Genomic DNA, 6364 nt, shown 5'->3' with positions numbered 1-6364 from the left:
TCCACAAGCGACGGTCCCACCCAAGTGGGCTTCTTTCATGGTAAGACCCGTGTCCTCCCCTATGTCCTGCAGAGAGCGATGAGCCATGAGAAGCCAAAGTTGGGCGGATCCATATGAATCTAGGAAGTAAGCATCCTTCCTGAGACCATTAGCTGAAGTCCTGCTTCCTCTTTAGGACGCAATGTCTTAAAAAAGCAGGTATAGTCATTGGCTCGGGAAAAGGAGGAGGCCTAAGGACCACCCTAAAGAACAGAGTAGGGGGAGAAACAGAAGTGAAAAGATAGAAGAACTGGGGCACCTGGGTGGCTCCGTAGGTTAAAGCCTCTGCCTTTGGCTCGGTTTATGGTCCCGGGGTCCTGGGCTCGAGACGCCGGATTGGGCTCTCTGCTCGATGGGGAGCCTGCTTCTCCCTCTCTCTCTGCCTGCCTCTCTGCCTACTTGTGATCTCTGTCTGTCACATCAATAAATAAAATCTTGAAGAAGAAGAAGACGAAGGAGAAGGGGAAGGAGAAGAAGAAGGGGGGGGGGCTGATTTCACCATCCCCAGCCTTTGAAATGATCTGGTATCCCCTCCTAAGAGAGAACCCATTCTCCGCCGAATGTTTCCTACTTCTTTTCACTAAGTATTGCCACCCAACAAGCACATTCCTATGCCACCAAACCGTCTCCGCAAACATAATTTGTAGTATCGGTGTTCTATTCTGCCATGTGAGTCTAGCATCCTGTGTTTAACTACTATTGTTCCACATTCAGGTGGATTCCAACTCTTGTTTGGGGTGTGTGTGTGTGTGTGTGTGTGTGTGTGTGTGTGTGTGTGTGTGTGTGAGGGGAGGGTTCTGGGGGTGTGTCCATCTGCATTCAGTAGGTGTAGGGGAGGAAGAATGTTCCCTCTACTCCCCTTCTGAGTTGTTGACTGAGACACCGGTCAGAAAGAGACAGATCCCAGGGAGAGAAACAGTCGATTGACACGTGCAGCGCCCACCAGGCAGAATACACCCACACCAGAAGTCTCACAGAACGGCGGCGGCTCGGAATTCCCATGTCGAGGGCATGTCCTCCACAAAGAAAGATCCGGTTGTGGAGAAATGACAGGAGAGAGGAAAGCAGTTTTGGGCTTCTGAGCTCAGCCCACCACGGGAAGGCCAAGAGATGGAAGGGAACGGGCAGAGGAAGGTTTTCTGGGCACGTTCCTCTGATGCCGTCTGCAGACTGATGAGAATGTCTTCTTTTCCTCCTCCTCCATGGAGGGAAGGTGCCATTCCTAGGCGAGTTTTATCTCCCCCTTTCAGGTCAGGAAGCAGAGGGAGAGGCAAAGAAGTGTCCTCCTCAGGGCTATTGCCTTTCTCTCTCTCTCTCTCTCTCTCTCTCTCTCTCTCTCTCTCTCTTTCTTTCTTTATTCCTATCTCTCTCAAGGTTCTGTGTATGTATTTGACAGAGAGAAACAGAGCGAGGGAGGGAAACAAGCAGGGGCTGGGGGAGTGGGAGAGGGAGAAGCAGGTTTCCCACTGAGCAGGGAGCCAGATGCGATGGGAGCGGGTGTGTGTGTGTGTGTGTGTGTGTGTGTGTGCGCGCGCGCGCGCGCGCGTGCGCTACGCGCCTGAGATGGTGACCTGAGCCTATGGCAGACCCTTAACGCCTGAGCCACCCAGCTTACTGGGTGAAGAACAGCTTACTGTTTCTTAAGCGCTTCACATTCCAAAGAACCCGTGTGCCAAAGCGGTACGGGAGCGGGGAGCGGGGAGCGGGGAGCGGGGGAGCGGGGAGCGGGGAGCGGGGGAGCGGGGAGCGGGGGGGGGGGGAGCGGGGGGGGGAGCGGGGGGGCAGCGGGGGGGGGAGGGGGGCGCCGGCACACAGGAAACCCGTTCTCTCCCTAGGCTACAAAAAGCTCAGTGGCCCCTGGCTGGTTCTCCATAGAGCGCGCTGACTCTTAGATCTGAGTCCTGAGTTGGAGCCCCACCCTGGTTGTAGGGTACACAAGAAAAACAACGACAGAAATAACAATGAAGAGCTCGATAAAGTCCGGCGCGCGTGGCCTCTGCCGCTCTTCCTACTTGGGCTCTCTATCTCGCTGTCAAATGCAGAAGCAAGAATCTTTAAAATGAAAGAAAGAAAGATGGAAAGGAAGGAAAGGAAGGAAGGAAGGAAGGAAGGAAGGAAGGAAGGGGAAGGGGAAAGGGAAGGAAGGGGAAGGGGAAAGGGAAGGAAGGGGAAGGGGAAAGGGAAGGAAGGGGAAGGGGAAAGGGAAGGAAGGGGAAGGGGAAAGGGAAGGAAGGGGAAGGGGAAAGGGAAGGAAGGGGAAGGGGGAGGGGGAAGGGGAAAGGGAAGGGGAAAGGGGAAAGGGAAGGGGGAAAGGGAAAGGGAAGGGGGAAAGGGAAGGGGGAAAGGGAAAGGGGAAGGGGAAGGGGAAGGGGAAGGGAAGGGAGAAAGAAAAAAAAAAATTACTTTCTACGGTGACAGAAGGACGGAGGTAGCCTCCTACCCAACCCCATAGCCTGCCTCCTTTCCAGCCAAATGACCAGCACCTGGGAATGGCTTTGAACCATTCTCCATGACTTGGGCTCGCCTGGTGGAAAAAGCGGGGTGCTGTTCATCTCACTTCTGGGCCAGCGTAAGAGGATGGAGTGAGGGTAGCTCTCGGTGGGGAAGGGGGCGCCACGAGACCCAAGGCGCAGGACCACCAGAGCATGATGAGATCGTTCTGGCCTTAAGGGGTGCAGGATAGCCTGTGAATCCTTTTCCAGGGAAGAAAGAGGCCACGCGAGACAGTGCAAAACACCTTTCCACAGTGTCTGCTGATGATGCTAGGACTTCTGTCCTCAGAGATGGTACCTGTTTAGTACCACTTCAAGTTTTAAGAGAAGGGGTCGGGCGGGAGACTCGGTGGCCCACGAACATCCTGTCGTCGTTCCACTCATCTTCCTAAGCTCATCGTGGAGAACGATGACGCCGTCCAAAGGAGCAGCGCGCCGATCCATGGAAACACCTGGGTGAGCCCCAAAAACGTGACGCTAAGAAAAAGGAACCCGAGAGCCACGGGTGACCTAATGAATGCCTTGGGATTCCAGGGGTAGGTAGGAAGGAGGCAGCCGTCATACCCCAATCCTAGGCAGGACGGAGGGGGGGATCGGAGGCTGTAGGGGGAGACCGGTGAAGAGAGTCAGGGTGAGGGGAGGGGGAGGCGCGGGTGGGAAGCGGGCAGGGGGTGGTAGGGGTGTTTCTTTTCGAAGGGATGGAAACGTTCTGGAAACGGTGGCGAGGGTTGCGCATCTTTGGGAGTCCCCTAAGGAATAAAAGGCTACCGAACCGCGTCCCTTGAAGAGTATGTGAATTATGGAGTGCGAATTTTATCTCCACTTTGAAAACGGGAGGGCAAAGGGTAGGTAGACGAGGGAGGGAGGGAGGGAGGGAGGGAGGTGACCGGGGCGGGTGGTTGGTGAACAGGGCGGCGGGTGGGTCTGCCTATCTCCCTCTCTCCCTTCCCGTCCCTTCTTCCCCCTTCAGTTCCTTCGTCCGTCCGTCCCTCCCTCCCTAGCCATCCGTGCGTGCCCGCGTGTGCGCGTCCATGCCCATTCCTCCACTCTGTGGGTCCGCGCACACATTCAAAACCGGTGGTGGGGGGGGAGGGGCAGGGAGTGGATGTGTAGGATACTGGGCATGCGTAGTATTCTGAGAGCTTCTGTGCGTTACCCCCACTCATCACCTCTGAGAGTGGACAGAGTCTGTGGGCGGCCACCCCCCCGCCCGGGTCCTGGGTCCGGCAGAGACTCCAAGCCAACGCAGGCCAGGCGGGGGGGGGTGGGGGGTGGGGGGTGGGGGGTGGGGGGTGGAAAAGCGTTCAGCAGGTGTAAGGGGAAGGTCCCATGATGGGTCGTTGGGGTGGGGGGAGCAAGAGAGGAGGTGGCCAGAAGAGGGGTGTCCTAGGTCATTTCAGAGAAAGGGAAAGTGGATAGCCGTCCCAGGGTCGATCGAACTTTCTGGAGAACAGCGGCGCCTGTGTCCGTTTTGACAGTGGTCTCCCCAGGTCCACCTTAAAGGTTCAGGTCTGTGGAAGTGACGGTGCAGAAGGCGCTTCGAGAAGAACACCGGTTCCCATGTCTCCAACGATCCGTCCACATCATGGCACTAGGGGCGCCTGGGTGGCTCCGTGAGTGAAAGCCTCTGCTTTCGGCTCAGGGTATGATCCCAGGGTCCTGGGTTCGAGCCCAGCATCGGGCTCTCTGCTCGGAGGAGGAGCCCCCTCCTCTCTCTCTGCCTACTTGTGATCTCCGTCTGTCCAATCGATCCATAAAATCTTCCAAAAAAAATCACGTCACTACAACTGTTCCTAGGTCCGTCCGGGGTGCGTCCGTGGCTCAGTCGGTTGGGCGGCCGGCCGCCTTCGGCCCGGGTCACGATCCCACGGTCCTGGGATGGAACCCCACATCGGGCTCCCTCCTCGGTGGAAAGCCTGCCTCTCCCTTTCCCGCTGCCTGCAGCGGCCTTGCCCGCATGCGCACTCCCTCGCTCTTCCGCTTCCCCCCCACCCCCCCCGCACCCCCGCTCGCGCACGCGCGCGCGCGCTCGCCCTCCCTCCCTCCCTCTCCTCCCCGCCCTGTCCAATGAATCAAATCTTCACCAGCACCAGCACCAGCACCAGCACCAGCACCAGCACCAGCACCAGCACCAGCACCACCACCACCACCACCAAAACCCAACTCTGCCAAGTTCCGCCCACCTCTGGACTGGCACTCCCTCGCTCTTCCGCTTCCCCCCCCACCCCCCGCACCCCCGCTCGCGCACGCGCGCTCTCTCTCTCTCTCTCCCTCCCTCCCTCCCTCCCTCCCTCTCCTCCCCCTGTCCAATGAATCAAATCTTCACCAGCACCAGCACCAGCACCAGCACCAGCACCAGCACCAGCACCAGTACCACCACCACCAAAACCCAACTCTGCCAAGTTCCGCCCACCTCTGGACTGCCTCCCGAGGCCCAAGCCCAAGCCCGAGCCCAAGGTCTTGCCACACCCCGCCTCCCCGCCTCCGGGCCTTTCTCAGGTTCCTTCCCGGACACGGGACACGCTCCGCGCGCGTGCGCGCGCCCCACGCGGGCCCCCTCACCCCACCCCGCCCCGTCACTCACCTCCGTGTGCTCCGAATTCCCTCCATCCATGGCTGGACCATCTGGTCGACCTGCTATGGGCACTAGAAAGGAGACCACCAAGCGGGCGGGCGGCGCCCCAAAAGCGGCACCGGCAGCAGCACTGCGGTGAATCCGAGTCTGGGTTGTGGCTCGCCGGGCGGCTGAGGCCGAGTGCCTGCCTTCCCGACTCCCAGGCCTCACTCATCCCTTCCGCCCGGGTCAGTAGCCCTTCCAGACCGCGAGCGCGCCTTTAGCCGAAGGGGGGGGGGGGGGGCTCTGTGGATCCTTTTCCTACTACCCCTGGGATGGGGACAGCTGCACGTCTCTGGGACGTGCTCCTGACGCACTTGCCTTCCAACCCATCGGGGCCGTCCCGGTTCCCGGCCCAGGCAAGGGCGCCCCCGGCCATCTGGAAGGCGACCTGACGTTCCCCCACCCACAAGGCCCGGGACACGGGACGGTGCGAATTCCCGCGTGGGAACGGTCCCCCGTCGCATGGAGAAACGTCTGCCAAGCGAAACCCGCCCTTCCCTCCTCCTCGTCCTCTCCGTCCGGTGCGCGTGGAGAGCGTTTGGCCACAAGTGCTGGAACCGAGTCCAGGGAGTCCTCCCCACGGTCCAGGGAGAGTCGTGCCCACCTCTGCCTTTTCTCTAGAGGAGACGTCTGTCCTTGTGGATGTGGCAGGATTCATCCAGAAAGAGAGAGCAGGCGCGAGGCGCGAGGCGGTTCGTGAGTGGGGACCCCCAGCGGACCGGGCCGAGCGAGAACCACGGGGCACACCACGGAGGAGAGTCCCAGTCGACCGGGGGACCCCAGAGAGGGCAGGAAAGGGAGTGAGGCCCACGCATGGTCCACAGGCCGCACTGAGGTCTCACGCGAGCGTCTGGGCACCAGGACAGCTGGTCGACCCGGGGTCCCGGGACACCCCCCGCCAAGGGCCCGCGAGCGACAGGGGCCCAAGAGAGGCGCGCGAGGGCCCGCGAGCGACCGGGCTCCGGGAGCGCTGGTCGACGCGGGGAACCGGGGAACCGGGGAGACCACCCCCCCCCCCGGGACACGCGAGCGACCGGGGCCCAAGACGACCCGCGCGCGAGCGACCGGGCTCCGGGAGCGCTGGTCGACCCGGGGAACCGGGGAACCGGGGAGACCACCCCCCCCCCCGGGACACGCGAGCGACCGGGGCCCAAGACGACCCGCGCGCGAGCGACCGGGCTCCGGGAGCGCTGGTCGACCCGGGGAACCGGGGAAC

Source organism: Meles meles, unplaced genomic scaffold (assembly GCF_922984935.1).
Source record: "Meles meles unplaced genomic scaffold, mMelMel3.1 paternal haplotype, whole genome shotgun sequence".
Lineage (NCBI taxonomy): Eukaryota > Metazoa > Chordata > Mammalia > Carnivora > Mustelidae > Meles > Meles meles.
Note: the sequence above shows the minus strand (reverse complement) of the source record.